This window comes from Oncorhynchus gorbuscha, linkage group LG01 (genome assembly GCF_021184085.1).
Source record: "Oncorhynchus gorbuscha isolate QuinsamMale2020 ecotype Even-year linkage group LG01, OgorEven_v1.0, whole genome shotgun sequence".
In the NCBI taxonomy this organism is placed as follows: Eukaryota; Metazoa; Chordata; class Actinopteri; order Salmoniformes; family Salmonidae; genus Oncorhynchus; species Oncorhynchus gorbuscha.
This window is the reverse complement of record NC_060173.1, coordinates 29,152,214-29,168,444: the sequence shown is the minus strand read 5'-3', so window position 1 is coordinate 29,168,444 and position 16,231 is coordinate 29,152,214. Positions and strand designations below refer to the sequence as shown.

The 16,231-nt window shown below is 43.8% G+C and overlaps 1 protein-coding gene across 5 annotated transcripts in view; it reads left to right on the top strand.

Annotated features, from left to right (window-relative positions):
- The window catches only part of LOC124035760 (ras association domain-containing protein 7-like), a 52,521-nt gene that overhangs the window by 11,968 nt on the left and 24,322 nt on the right, over positions 1-16,231 (top strand). For 2 of the 5 annotated variants that reach the window (XM_046349431.1, XM_046349422.1), the window contains one exon: positions 3,122-3,295. The exons of 2 other annotated variants lie outside the window; for them this stretch is intronic. The gene's annotated coding sequence lies outside the window, so the exon portion shown is untranslated. Of the gene's footprint in view, positions 1-3,001; positions 3,296-16,231 lie in introns of those variants that run through there. One more of the 5 variants, XM_046349439.1, reaches the window with a different exon arrangement.

Genomic DNA, 16,231 nt, shown 5'->3' with positions numbered 1-16,231 from the left:
CAGAAGGCCGTCCGACAGACAGACAGAAGTTAAAGCATACAGAAGGCTGTATGTAGACACAGAGAAATGCATATGATGCAGCTTTCAAGTTGAAGGCGATCGATCTGGCTGTTGGAAAAAGAAATAGAGCTGCTGCATGGGAGCTTGGCCTTAATGAGTCGATAAGACGTTGGAAACAGCAGCGTGAGGAACTGACTCAGTGCAAAAAGACAACGAAGGCTTTCAGAGGGAAGAAAAGCAGATGGCCCAAAGTATTTGCAGCCACTCGACATCAGTGTAAATTGTGCATTTAAGGTGGCGCTCCTTGTTCAGTGGGAGGCTTGGATGACAAGTGGGGAGCAACTTATGGTCAAGTCTGCCAGTGGGTTCTGACAACGTGGAGCATTGTCAAAAAATCCACTATCATCAACGGGTTTCGAAAGGCTGGACTGCTGCGTGTTGAAGCTCAGCGGGGTATTTGCCTCCGGATGAAAGTGACGAGAGCGACAATGAAAACGATCCAACATCGGATGAAGCAATTCTGAGGCTATTCAACTCCGACACCGAAGGAGATGACTTTAGTGGTTTCAGTGCACAGGAGGAGGAAGATAGTGACCAAGTTCATTTGTTTCAATGTACCGGTAGGCACCTGCAGCTTATAGACATGTGCAGCGTATTTATGTACAAAATACATATTTTTTAATAATTCAGTGGGTGCGGTTTATATTCAGGTGCGCTTAGTCCAGCAATTACGGTAAGTATTGTTTTTGACCAAGTGTGTCAAATCCAACTCTTTTGCTCCTGCAATATTCGTCATGGATTTGAAATACACACAAATAAATAAAGCCCATCTAGAAATCTACAATCACTGTAAAATTGTAGCCTATATTGTCTACTTAATCTACTTACATGAAATATTATTGCATTCTGTGTAGCATTTGTGAAACAACAGATTGATATGACGTTCATACACTATTGTAGGTAGTAAAATCAATGACCTTTCCAGCCAACCTGTGCTTGGCAGTAATTCCAATTTCATTAGAGGTGCAGAAGAGGTGGATTTGGTGCATTTGGTAAAAAACCCCAGATTCTTTCCAGACAATAAATGTTTTTGGTTGCATGTAACTTTTTATTTCTATTTCATTTTTTGGGAAGTACGCAATGACCGTAACGACAGTAATGATAGTTGCTCAGTGAAACTGTTTTCTTTGGTAAGTACAGAACGTATTTTGACATTAAGCTTGAAAAGCTGGTGAAAGGCAAGTTGAATGGCTGCTTTCTGGGCTTGAAGGAGAATTGCCATATGTCTCCTGTAAACTCATATTCTGGTTCAAGAGGGAGGCACCCTCAGGAATGCCTGGAAGGGGACTGTGAATCTCAAAGCCTTCAGATTAATCCTTACATCACATCTAACTCACCCTGCCCTCAGCTCTCATTGGCTCTGTTTGACTTTTGGGATTTACCAGCTAAGTAGTTCCTAATCGTAGGGAAAAAGACTGACTTCTCGATATTGCCCTTTTAAAACTTTACTTCCCTCTGGCACCTTCTGCTTTTCTCACCCAGGCCACTAGCAACCGAACCTCCAGGGTTCTCTCCCTTCACTGTATTTCCAGTCAGAAGTGGAATTGTGTGTGTGTGTGTGTGTGTGTGTGTGTGTGTGTGTGTGTGTGTGTGTGTGTGTGTGTGTGTGTGTGTGTGTGTGTGTGTGTGTGTGTGTGTGTGTGTGTGTGTGTGTGTGTGTGTGTGAGAGTGAGTATTACTGGATCTGTTGTGGATCTGACCTCTTAAATGTGTCAAGCTTGTGTCAGTGGACAGAAGTGTCAGATGTGAGCAAACTCTCTGATTTGTTCCATAGTTCAGGCTAAAGTAAAAAGCTTGGCCTAGCCTGGTTTATATGGTTTCATTAAGGTTGGGGGACATATATGGGTTATTGCAAGACAAAATAGCCCCATTATTTAACATTTTGGTCTCAATGTGAATGTGTTTAGTTAAAGACTGTTTATGAATCATGTCAGTTCAGTCTTGGTAAATTAGACTAATGCTCAGGTTGTGTGTTGATTTTTAGTGTGTTCACCCTAAAGGCCATAGGATGTCCTGCCGTGACAATACCAACACAACATCTATTTGGCCTGGCACGGCTCCAAATCCAACCTTAGTGGCTTAGCAGGAACCACACACACACACACACATCTGATTGTTTTGAAGGGTTTCCCTGTTTCTTTGTGAAACAGACTAGGCTATCCAAGAGAGGGCCTGCTCTACTGGGATCCTCCTGAGTATCAGTGACCAGCCCTGGGGTTTTGGGTTGGAGAGGCAATCATGTAGTATGGGAGCGTAGGAGAGAGAGAGAGTGAAAAAGGGATGAAGAGAGCGAGAGAAGTGTTGATGGAAAACAGGCCTCAGCTCCTGCTGTGGGGCTCCCACACACAACCATTGGTAATGCTAGGCTCTCGTGTGTGTGTGTGTGTGTGTGTGTGTGAGAGAGAGATTCTGTGCTTATTCCAGGAACAGAAACGGCAACGTTTGAAATTGGGGCTGAGTGTGCATTAGTCAATGTGCACGAATGTGATCAGTGTGTGTTCTGTGTCTGTCCTATTTCCCTGCAGTGACAATTTAACCATTGTGTGTGTCAGAGGAGGCTGGTATGAGGAAGGGCACATTGTAATGGCTGGAATGAAATCAATGGTATGGTACCAAACATATGGAAATAACGTGTTTGACTCCTTTCCATTAATTCCAGCCATTACAATGAGCCTGTCCTCCTATAGCTCCTCCCACCAGCCTCTGGTGTTTCTCTGTAGCTGGTGTGGATAGAGACAGTTGATTCCAGCAAATGACACTGAGTGTTTTACTGAGAATGAACGAGGTAGGAGGAGAGCGGGAGAGAGAATACTTTTCTACTCCCAGTACCTGGAGAGGGGGATGCCCTGTCAGCAGCGTGTGTCAGGGCGGGGTGAAAGGAGAGCGACTGGGAGGGTGTGTTTCTGTATGTCAGAAAGGGAAGGGTGAAGAGGGAGGGGTAGAGAGAGGGAGAGTTCAGCAGTCACTCAGATCCTCCTGAAGCAGCCATTGAACGAGTGACAGAGAGAAGGGAAGAATGAGAAACAGATGAGTAGCAACAGAACGATCTGTTTAATTCCAGGTCACCTTGTCTGACTTGGACCCCCGCTGGACTTTACACACTCACTCACTCCCTCTTGCGCTGGGACGACACTTCCTGATCCCTCTCTCCAGAGCCCGGAGGAGCGAGTGGAATCTACCCGAGAGAAGGAGAGCGAGAGAGCGAGAGCTGTTAAAGAAGACATTTCCACACCTGGTGAGTGTGGCATATGTTGTTCTGGGAAAAAAGTGTGTGTGTTTTTCTCTGAGTGAGTGTGGGTTTGTGTGAGGGACTTTATGAGTGTGTGTTTGTTCAATGTCCCTGACCAGGCTACTGTGTCTTTAAATGTATCTGTTGCTGCTAGGCCCCCTCTGTGGCACAACTCAAACCTGTTAGGGGGAAACTGTGTGCCTGACCTGTGTGTGTTTCTGCATGTATGCGTGACAAGGCATGATAAGGCCGTGGGTATCTCTTCTACAGCCTGCACATCACCCAGCTCTTTTTACTTTATGGAGGGCACACGCAGAGTTCACTCACTGCCTATACAACACTTATTGAACTGTTAGTGTGCTACACATTCTCAAATATTAACTTACTATCCTAACCTCTCTGTGTGTGTGTGTGTGTGGTTTTTAGAGTCTAGTTGTTCAACCATAGGGAGCCAGAGATTTTATTGTCTGGCATACACTGAGAGTAAATAGCCATACTTCATGTTAGTGTGTGTACATGTTAGTGTGTGAGATGGTTGTGGAGGGAGGGACGTAAATGTATTTAAACTCGAGCACATTTTCAACCAACTGTCTCCTCAGTCAGTAGATTTTTTTTTTTTTTTTTACATTTTAGAGAAAGTTTGTGACAATTGAAAATAGTCTGCGGTGCGTTTCCAGCTGGATGCAATGACGTCAGACCCCCAAAAAAGAAACCATGGTGTCTAAATGAAAATGGTAGTGGTAGAAGTGTTTCCATGAACCATTTAGACAAACTGTGTATTAATACATTGGGAACAGCCAGTATGCCCTCCCTCCTATAGGTTTAATGTCTCAGGTAGCCTGCCAGAATGCAAGAATCTACTCTTATGTGTGCACACACACACACACACACACACACACACACACACACACACACACACACACACACACACACACACACACACACACACACACACACACACACACACACACACACACACACACACACACACACACACAGTGGATTAAACATACAGTATGGATAATTTCCCATTATATTGGGCTGGGTGGAGCGTACTCTGAGGGATGGTTGTGTTCACTGCCATGTTATATTTAATGGCCTTTTTACTGCTTCACTACACCTGGAAAAGCTTGGCCCCTTTTCTCCTCCTCTGTTATGAAGTGTGTGTGTCCAGCTGTAAATTCATGTAATGTAGTCTTGCTGAGCGCAGTTAGTTCATTCTAACTGATGATGTGGGTGTGTAAAGTGACTGTCCTCATGCTGTGAAGTGGCTCTGCCTGTCATTGGTTACCTACTGCAGGTGGTCTCAAAGCAACCGTATGTGAATGTTTTCATGAGGGGAAAGTATTACCCAATTTGTAAGTCGCTCTGGATAAGAGCGTCTGCTAAATGACTTAAATGTAAAAAATGTAAATGTACTTGTTTCTTGTCTAGGTGTGTTTGATAGAGTGAATGTGTGTGTGTAATGTGATGGACAGACAAACAGTGTGTGATCTATCAGGAAGGAGATTGCACTGCGTGATTTAAAGATTGATCCAGTGCTGCTCTCCTCACTTGCACTCTTCTACCTCTCTCTCACAGACAGACACACTCAGACACCTGTATATTTCATTATTCAAATCTCTCTCTCACTCACACTCTCGCTCACATACATTCACCCAGGCCCTAACTGGGTGGCAGGAGCCAATAGCTTCCGGTCTGTTTGTTTCTGGAGGAAAATGTTTGATACCAATTGCTGCATGTTTGCCTTCGGGTCAACCAGTTAGATATAAGTTCTAATGGAAAGTCCCTGGCAGTTTGGCTGTGGTCATTTAGTCCGGCAGTGAAAGATAACCTTCTGGGCTCTCTGGTCTGACCTCTGATCTAGAGGTTTTCAAACTCCCTCACTGTCAGACATCCTGATAACCCACACACCTCAGGATTTGTTGTTACTGACAACGAAGTCTACCTGGCTGACGGTGATTTGTGCTTTCCACTGTACTGTCAGCTTCACTCCTGGCCCTGTCTGTTTCTTACTGCTTCACCTCTTTCAACCTGTGTGTGTGTGTGTGTGTGTGTGTGTGTGTGTGTGTGTGTGTGTGTGTGTGTGTGTGTGTGTGTGTGTGTGTGTGTGTGTGTGTGTGTGTGTGTGTGTGTGTTCTGTCAAATCTGCTTGGCCTCAGACTTCTAGGTTGATCTATATGATCCTGATCTGTTAGAGTTGACAGTGTTGCCAAGCCTCCGGACACCTGTGGACGTGGAGACGAGGGGCAATGTGTGTGTGTGTGTGGTGCGAGTAATGAGATTTATCTTGACGCAGCCTGTCTTGTGACCGTGGCAATGCAAATATACCACAATCCCCTGGAAGAGTCGTGTGATGCCATACGTAGACATGGCAATTGTGTTTGAGGAGCCATGTTGATTCTCAGCATCTTACAAAACCGTAAATAAGGCTGGTCTCTCTGCCAGGGGAGGGCCTGAATACACACACACACACACACACACACACACACACACACACACACACACACACACACACACACACACACACACACACACACACACACACACACACACACACACACACACACACACACACACACACACACACACACACACACAGGGGCCTGAGAGAGGGGCTTTTGGCACCAAGCAGAAGGCAAGCTGTGAACGTTTCCAAATCTATGACTAAGGGAGTAGAGGCAGGTGTTCTTGACAGCGACCTGCCTCCAATCAGAGTTGGAAGACCTTTCCTTAAACTGAGATCTATTATCTGTGAACATCATAGAAGTACGTCAAAGTTGCCTCCCAGAACAGGTAATAGAAGCGAAAAGCTCAAATTTAACTTAACAGCCCTCTCAAGATTGAACATTAGGAGGGATCCTAGGTCAAAACGGACTGAAAAATCAGCACCTAGGGACATTTTCTCATCCTATAGTAGTACATGGTAACCTCCAGGGCAGGCTCCGTCCACTGATACACACAGACATAGTCAGAATGGTTGGCATTACTCAGGTTAGGGACTGTACTTTCAACACAGTCTCAGCACACTCTGGTGCTTCACTTTCACAGCTCAGTATCTTTCATGGGTGAAGAAGACTTGTTGTCACTTTGAACAGTGTTCTATTTGGTTCTTAGAGCTGTATGTAAACCCCTATGCTCACCACAATGTGATGACAAAGATCTCCCTGTCATGGTGATGAATGGATAAGGCCCTGTTCTCAGTGTCTTGACTCATCCCTTTGTTTAGTTAGGGTGCTTGTTTTACATTGGCCTTTTCCCACTGACATATGTTCTCTTGACTTGCTCAGTAGACTCTCCATGCTGCTCTGTGGACTGTTGACTGGTTGTACCACCATAAACACACTGTTAGGAGAGTTTCTTTGAAATATTGAAATGTGTCTGAGTTGTGTGTGTGTGTGGTAAAGAACATCCTGAATGGATACCAGCCACTAGAGGTCTTCACGGATCCACCTGTACCCGAATTCCCGATCTGGGACCCAGAATTCGAAATAATGTCAAGGATGTGGGTTGGATCTGATATGATTGTCACAGGTCTCGGGTATGTGTCATTTTAACTGACTTGTCCGGAAGGGCCCTTGCATTTCCGAATGAGACTGCTACAGTAGAGAGCGAGAGGGAAATCTTATAATTTATGCAGCTGCTCTTGCTTTTCACGAGAGTGGAGCGTTGATGTTGGCCAATCCAAAATCATCAAAGCGGCAATATGGTACAGTCATAGAGCCTCGCTCCATGTGTGGAAAGAGTTAGGAGATTTCTAATGGAATTAAAATGACGGAATTAAAAGTTGAAGGATCGGCAACAATGATCAAGAGCCAACAGATAGGCTGCTACTTAATGTTCTGAATGGAGTTGTTGTTGTTTGTAACTGTAGGATGAGAAGGCGCATGCACTGAATCCTCCGTTAATCCAGTTAGTCAGACTAGTTAGTTAGTTTAATAAATCCTCTCCGGGATCGGTGTCCCACTCGCGGGACAACTTCTGATGAAACTGGAGGGCGCGCAATTCAAATAAATAATCATAACAATTATGGATATTAAACATTTAGGTACATACAAGTGTCTTATATCGGTTGAAAGCTAAACTTCTTGTTAATCTAACTGCACTCTCCGATTTACAGTAGCTATTACAGTGAAAACATGCCATGCGATTGTTTGAGGACAGCGCCCCACATCAAAATATTTTTCCACCGGCACAGATTTCATAAATTCACAAATAGTGGTTAAATATTCACTTTTGAAAATCTTTTTCTGATTTGTTATCCAAAGGGTCCCAGCTATATCATGTACTGTCGTTTTGTTAGATAAAATCCTTCTTTATATCCCAAAAAGTCTGTTTAGTTGGCGCCATCGATTTGAGTAATCCACTCGTTCAACATGCAGAGAAAGGAATCTGAAAATCTACTCCTAAACTTTGTTTCAACAAGTCAAAATATGTTTCTATTTATTCCTCAGATACCCTAAAATGTAATCAAACTATAATATTTCTTACAGAAAGAAGTATGTTCAGTAGGAAACCGATTTTAGCATGTGCGTCTTGTCTTCATAGCGCGGGAAAACAACATGAAATTCCCTGTACTAAAACTGTTATTTCTTGTTCATTTTGGAAGTCAAGCCTGAAACCTTGAACATAGACTGCTGACACCCAGTGGAAGCCATAGGAATTGCATCCTGGGAGCTAGAATTGAGTATACCCTTATACTTGCCATTGGAAGAGCATGGTCTCTCAAAAAAAAAAATTCTGGTTGGTTTTTCTTTGGATTTTCTCCTACCATATCTATTGTGTTATTCTCCTCCATCATTATTTTAACACCTACAAACTTAAGTGTTTTCTTTCCAATGGTACCAATTATATGCATATCCTGGCTTCAGGGCCTGAGTAACAGGCAGTTTACTTTGGGCACGTCATTCAGATGGAAATTGAGAAAAAAGGGGCCTAGCCCTAAGAACTTGACTAACTTCTGGTCCCGGTTTGATGCAGGGCAAGACGGGTACTACATAATCATATTTGATGATAAATAAACTAGCTATGTCAGCGATTGGCTTACTATAGCAAGAATTGGCTTGGTTGGTTGCTGTCTCTTATCTCTCCCTCCCTGCTCCCCATGTCACTTGCTCACAGCACAGCCCATCCCCCGCCTGCTAGAGTGGCACCTCTCTCCCTCCTCTCGCGCTTTATCAGCTCTGGTTAATAAAATAACTTTTTTTAAATTCTGCTGCTTTCGTCACTCGAATGGGTCTAGTTGGCCTCGGTTCCTTTAGGAAATGTTTTTATTTATGCATATCAGGTCCGGGTGGGGGGAACCCCATGTCCATTTCGGAACGGGTCCAATTTTTTTGAACCCTTGAAGACCTCAACCAGGCACACACATAGCAGAGCTACCCCCCCCCCCCCCCCCCTAGGGGGTTGAGATTGATTTCCCCTAGGGAAGATATCTCAATCTCAACAGACTGGCTAGTGTCAACTATGGACCCCTGACTGTGTGTGTGTGGTAAGTGGGGCGAAAGGGAGGTTTCTAGGGCTGGACAGAGCGAGGCATGATATATAACCCTGCTCCAGTAAGGTATCTGGGATATGAGGAATCCCAAAGTAAATCTACATCGTCCCCTTTAGCCTTCCATTCATCCTCCACTCTAGCCTTCCATCATTTCACCCCTCCACTTAGAGAGCAAAAATCGTTACTCCGTCCCCCAGTTTAATGAGAGACTGAGTTGAGGCTGGCACCTCCCCATGAGTGGCCTTAGTCCTATAGATCCCCACTGCATGACCCACACCAACCACACTCAAGTCAATACTACCTTCATAGCTTCCATAAATATCCACATACTCTGCTCCCCTCACACCATACACCTTCTGCACCTAACCCCACACCTTACTCCCCCTCAACTTTACCTCTGTCCTTCAGTCATCTCACTGAATGCTTTCACACCAAACATTCCTCGGGGTGTATGAATGCCCACTGTCCTGTTTAAAGTACACATCTCAGATGAACACACACACACAGTCTCTCACACTTCTGCCCTTATCCCACTCTCCCAGGGATAGTCACGCTCTCCCTAGGTCAATATTAGGTGTGTGATAGGAGGTTAGCATACCTCTGACCTTAATCATGGAGCCACATGTTAATCTACAACACCTGTTTATTACCTAAGCTGTGTATTAGATTGACAAATGTTTCACTAGTGTTCAGGAGAATAAATATAGTAGAAGGAGAAGAAATGGAGCTGTAGGAAACTAAGACGTTATAGTGTAATGGGATAGCATTGGCTGTTGGTTGACACAGTATCCTATGCATGGCCCCAAGTTCTAACAAATATTTCCCTAGTGTTAGGGTGAAGGAATGGAACTAGATGAGTTCAGTTTAATTGAAACCAGTGTTGAAGGGACTGAGTTTGTTGTTGTTAACTATCCATTGCATGGCCCCAGCTAAGTTGAGAGACTTGGGAGCCTAACTGGGTGGAATGCAGCACAGATCTCATCTGTTAAAACATTCATCCAGCCCACAAGTCCTTGTTTTGCATTTGGAGTCATATATTTTGACGGTCTGTCCCAGCCTTGTTAAAGTATGCACACCTACACTAGTCTGGACTGGATCCTAAAGACTCCCACTGTTGTTTGGTTTTAGGTTATAGACAGTGGTGTAGTAAATGCAACTAAATGCAGTTTAACCACCATTTGTTTTTGCACGACAGCGAGCGTTATCTTATTCACCGTGACAGGTGATCAGTATACCCAGCTATTTTTTTACCACAACAACATTGGCTATAGACAACTCTCAACGCTGTATTTGGGGTTTAACATATAACACTTGGAATGGGTCTCATTTGGAACATTTTGGAGCATACTGCTGGAACATTACATCCCCAAAAGGAAAAGAAAAAAGCAGCCTGAAGTGGCCCTACTGTAGCTTTTTGACTGGTAAGAAGCTTCATGAAGGTGGTCACGTGTGTTTGTGAGGCAGAGGTCTTGTGTTTGTGCCTCTGTGTGAGCCGAATCAGGAGGAAGCGGTACTCCCTAAGCAAGCAGCGGGACGTCCTTTACATTAGCAGACATGGAAAGAGCCTTAAATGATTATTGAGACCAGCCCAGTGCTACTGGAGGCCGACATGCGCACACACAGATGAGACTAGAACAGGGCCTATGAATAGAACTGTCCTCAGTGCAATTTAAGGGTACCAACTTAGTCAGTCTTGTAATTGCACTCTCTGTTCTTTAATTAAGTCGATGAGTACGTTTACATGCACACAATAATGCGATTATAGTCCGACTAATTAAAAAAAAAAAGTTTTTATTACAAGCTTTGAAAGAAGAACGATTTCCCTAATAATACTGTTTAAAACATTCTACCACAGCAGACATTATTTGGAAGCCTATTTGTTTCGGAGTTAGGACATAAACTACGCAAAAAAAGAAACGGCCCTTTTTCAGGACCCTGTCTTTCAAAGATGATTTGTAAAAAATTAAAATAACTTCACAGATCTTCATTGTAAAGTGTTTAAACATTGTTTCCCATGCTTGTTCACGGACAGCTGATCGTCCTCACAGTGGCAGACCACGTGTAACAACACCTGCACAGGATCGGTACATCCGAACATCACACCAGCGGGACAGGTACAGGATGGCAACAACAACTACCTGAGTTACACCAGGAACGCACAATTCCTCCGTCAGTGCTCAGACTGTTCGAAATAGGCTGATAGAGGCTGGACTGAGGGCTTGTAGGCCTGTTGTAAGGCAGGTCCTCACCAGACATCACCGGCAACAACGTCAGCTATAGGCACAAACCCACCGTCGCGGGACCAGACAGGACTGACAAAAAGTGCTCTTCACTGACGAGTCGTGGTTTTGTCTCACCATGGGTGATGGTCGGATTCGCATTTATCGTCTAAGGAATGAGCGTTACACCGAGGCATGGACTCTGGAGCGGGATCGATATGGAGGTGGAGTGTCCGTCATGGTCTGGGGCGGTGTGTCACAGCATCATCGGACTGAGCTTGTTGTCATTACAGGCAATCTCAATGCTGTGCGTTACAGGGAAGACATCCTCCTCCCTCATGTGGTACACTTCCTGAGCATGTCTGGGACCTGTTGAATCGGAGGGTAAAGGCTCGGGCCATTCCCCCCCTAGAAATGTCTGGGAACTTGCAGGTGCCTTGGTGGAAGAGTGGGGTAACATCTCACAGCAAGAACTGGCAAATCTGGTGTAGTCCATGAGGAGGAGATGCACTACCGTACTTACTGCAGCTGTTGGCCACACCAGATACTGACTGTTACTTTTGATTTTGAACCCCCCTTTGTTCAGGGACACATTATTCAAGTTCTGTTAGTCACATGTCTGTGGAACTTGTTCAGTTTATGTTTCAGTTGTTGAATCTTGTTATGTTAATACAGATATTTACACATGTTAATTTTGCCGAAAATGAAGGCAGTTGACAGTGAGAAGACGTTTTTTTTTTTTCTGAGTTTATAAAGTTGGGATGTAAACTACTAAGACTCATACATTCAGTTGTTTCAAACTCACTTCACTCGTGCCGATTTAAGGTGCGTGTGTGTGTGTATATTATTATTTTAAACTATAACTAATATATATATATATATATATATATATATATATATCAGAATTTTTCCAAAAATTGCCCAGAAAACCAGGTGTTCTAATCAGCGTAGGTTTACTTCGATGTTTACATTATACGGATTTAAGATGAGCAGAGTTGGGTGTTTACATGATTATTGCATATTCTGCCTACTGTCATAATCAGTTTAACATCGAATTATTACTCTGCATGTAAACATACTCAATGACCCAAACCTCAAACCCACGGCTCCGTGGGGTCACGGTTCGGTTTCGGCACAGCGGGAAACAGTTACTGTATTTTATTGAAGAAAATACAAAGTGTTTGTATCCCTGATTCGATATATGATCATGAGTCATAATGCCTGAGGAGAGCCCAATCAGGAATACTATCAGGAATATCACTTTGTATTTTTTCAAATGAAAACACACGATTACTCATCAACAACAACACTAAAGTAAAGTGCAATATACATTTGACAGTGAAATCAATATGTAAACATAGCTCAGACATTGTATAAGCCTTTGCTATAATGTTTTCTTACAAAGAGAAAAATACGCACTTGTGTGACTACTCAAAGAGGGCGTGTCTGTAGCACGGTACTTTTCGTCTCCCACTCTGAGATAATGTGACGAGCTGTCACTACGTAGCTGTCTGTAGCCCTGGAGGTCCATCCATCTGTAGTCAACGCAACACATGGTGCATTGGCCAATTCATTGACATCTTCAGATTTAGCTTGATAGTATAGAGTGGGTACTACCTGTTTGCTGAAATGGTTGCGAGAGCGCGGCGTTCGTAACCTAACGCGAGCACTTTCATGAGGTGCTGAGTCTGACACCCCCTATTCTCAACCACCAAGAATCGGTGCATATCCGCGGCTATAAACATACCTATCGCTCTTGTAATTTTTTGGGCCCGGTCAGATTCGGCAGCGAAAGGCTGCTTGTATGTAGAGGGGAGACCACGTTTTGTATTGTTTTTATCCAGTGGTAGGAATACTGGGTTGTGTCAACGTGTTTGAGGTGTTGGCAGCTGCATAGACTATTCTCGTTTAGCAGTGGCTACATAGTACTGTTAACTCTGTTTCCATCACCGTTGTAATCTACTTTTTTCCAACATTTTCCCCAACTGGGGAATTAAACGACGATGGAGAATTCTCCTGTTTTATTGACCATCACTCGCCATTGTCAGTGTGTCAAATCGGAGGGCATGCTGTCCGGTCCTCTGGCAGTCTCTATGGGGGTGCCACAGGGTTCAATTCTCGGGCCGACTCTTTTCTCTGTATATATCAATGATGTTGCTCTTGCTGCGGGCGATTCCCTGATCCACCTCTACGCAGACGACACCATTCTATATACTTTTGGCCCGTCATTGGACACTGTGCTATCTAACCTCCAAACGAGCTTCAATGCCATACAGCACTCCTTCCGTGGCCTCCAACTGCTCTTAAACGCGAGTAAAACCAAATGCATGCTTTTCAACCGATCGCTGCCTGCACCCGCATGCCCGACTAGCATCACCATCCTGGATGGTTCCGACCTTGAATATGTGGACATCTATAAGTACCTAGGTGTCTGGCTAGACTGTGAACTCTCCTTCCAGACTCACATCAAACATCTCCAATCGAAAATCAAATCAAGAGTCGGCTTTGTATTCCGCAACAAAGCCTCCTTCACTCACGCAGCCAAGCTTACCCTAGTAAAACGGACTATCCTACCGATCCTCGACTTCGGCGATGTCATCTACAAAATGGCTTCCAACACTCTACTCAGCAAACTGGATGCAGTCTATCACAGTGCCATCCGTTTTGTCACTAAAGCACCTTATACCACCCACCACTGCGACTTGTATGCTCTAGTCGGCTGGCCCTCACTACATATTCGTCGCCAGACCCACTGGCTCCAGGTCATCTACAAGTCCATGCTAGGTAAAGCTCAGCCTTATCTCAGTTCACTGGTCACGATGGCAACACCCATCCGTAGCACGCGCTCCAGCAGGTGTATCTCACTGATCATCCCTAAAGCCAACACCTCATTTGGCCGTCTTTCGTTCCAGTACTCTGCTGCCTGTGACTGGAACGAACTGCAAAAATCGCTGAAGTTGGAGACTTATCTCCCTCACCAACTTCAAACATCAGCTATACATAGCTGTACATAGTCTATTGGTAAATAGCCCACCCATTTTCACCTACCTCATTCCCATACTGTTTTCATACTGTTTTTTTTATTTATTTACTTTTCTGCTCTTTTGCACACCAATATCTCTACCTGTACATGACCATCTGATCATTTATCACTCCAGTGTTAATCTGCAAAATTGTATTATTCGCCTACCTCCTCATGCCTTTTGCACACATTGTATATAGACTGCCTATTTTTTTCTACTGTGTTATTGACTTGTTAATTGTTTACTCCATGTGTAACTCTGTCTGTTCACACTGCTATGCTTTATTTTGGCCAGGTCGCAGTTGCAAATGAGAACTTGTTCTCAACTAGCCTACCTGGTTAAATAAAGGTGAAATATATATATATTTTTAAATTGTACAGAACTAGTGCCCAGCTGCGCCTCGCAAAAGGACCGTTTGAAATGCACCAATTTAAGATTCTAAATTTAATCACAACGTGTGCATAGGCTCTAGTTGTTTTAACGGAATAGCCTGAAATGTCATTTTTCTGCTCGGATTCACTCAAAAGGCATACAACGCAGCGTAGGCATAACCTATAGGCCTAGTGTGTTTATGTTTATTCGGTACACCCCTAATTGTGTGTGCGTTCTGCATTTGTGTGCACTCTGTGTGCGTGATCTCGACTCTGCCAGGCCTGCAGTAGTGCTGAGTCAGGTAGAGAGTGTATAATTACACATAGAGGTGCCCATCAGCAGTCTGTGTCTGTAGCCTAGGGAAAAGGAATATCTAGTCCGTAGCACAACTGAATGCCTTGAACCGAAAAAGGTCTTATGCATTTAACACAACCCCTCTGAATCAGAGAAGTGCTGCATGGATTGAAGTCCACATCATCGGAGCCAGTCGGGGTTAACTGCCTTAAGGGCAGAATGGCAGATATTTTCAAAATTTACAACTCTAGGATTTTAACCAGTGACCTTTCGGTTACTGGCCCAACAATCTTAACCGATTAGCAATACAGCCTCCTGTTCTCTGTAGAGCTCAGTAGTCACACCAGTCACTCCTCTCCATCTGTCAAGGTGCAGAGTAATGATGACAAGGCTAAGTCCTCTTCTCTGTTCTAAAACCTCATCACCTTCAGGCAGCCAGGCCAGTCATGTATTTCGCTTAGTAAAAAGGCTGTATAGGGCTGAGCCACAATGAGTAACCTTCTATTGTTCCCAAAAACTTTGGCAGCAGTATAGTTTACATTGGTAAATAAAGTGTTTATCCAGTTGGAGCAGTTGTGGTAGTGTCTGAGGTAGGGCTTAGGAACTAGACCTATGAGTAAGCCTTTATTGCTGTCTTTATTAGTCCTAAAGCTGTGCCTGCTACATCGTTCAGCACTCTCCAAACTTTAATTTCTGCTGACGCGTGCGTGTCAAACACCCACCTAAAATAGACTTTTACCGCCCTACCAAGTAAACAGAAGCAAAATTAATCAGAGCACCGGGAACACTAATCTAGTGAACAGAGAGTATAGTCAGTTATTCTTACTATTTTCTGCATTGTAGAATAATAGTGAAGACATCAAAACTATGAAATAACACATTATGGAGCTGTTCCTGCCATAATATGGACTTGGTCTTTTACCAAATAGGACTATCTTCTGTATACCACCCCTACCTTGTCACAACACAACTGATTGGCTCAAAAGCATTAAGAAGGAAAGAAGTTCCACAAATTCACTTTTAACAATGCACACCTGTTAATTGAAATGCATTCCAGGTGACTACCTCATGAACCTGGTTGAGAGAATGCCAAGAGTGTGCAAAGCTGTCATCAAGGGAAAGGTGGCTACTTTGAAGAATCTTTAAATATAAATTATATTATATTAAGATTTTGTCTAACACTTTTTGGGTTACTACATGATTCTTTGTGTTATTTCATAGTTTTGATGTCTTCACTATTATTATGCAATGTAGAAAATAGTAAAACAACCTTGAATGAGTAGGTGTCCAAGTGTTTGACTGGTACTGTAGATGGGTAAACGGTTGAGCTAGGCTAGTTAAAGCAGCCAAGGCAGTGAATCTAGTCATGCCAGGGAGTTGATGAGGTAGGGGTCATTAGTGTGAGTAAACCTTATATTCTTCTCTTAGCAGGATTTAACCACTGATTGGACCTGACTATGTCAACTGTATTGTCCAGATGTGAGTTTTCTCTGCTATGGTTTAGAGTATGACCCTGTCATCAAGTCACCGTCCCACT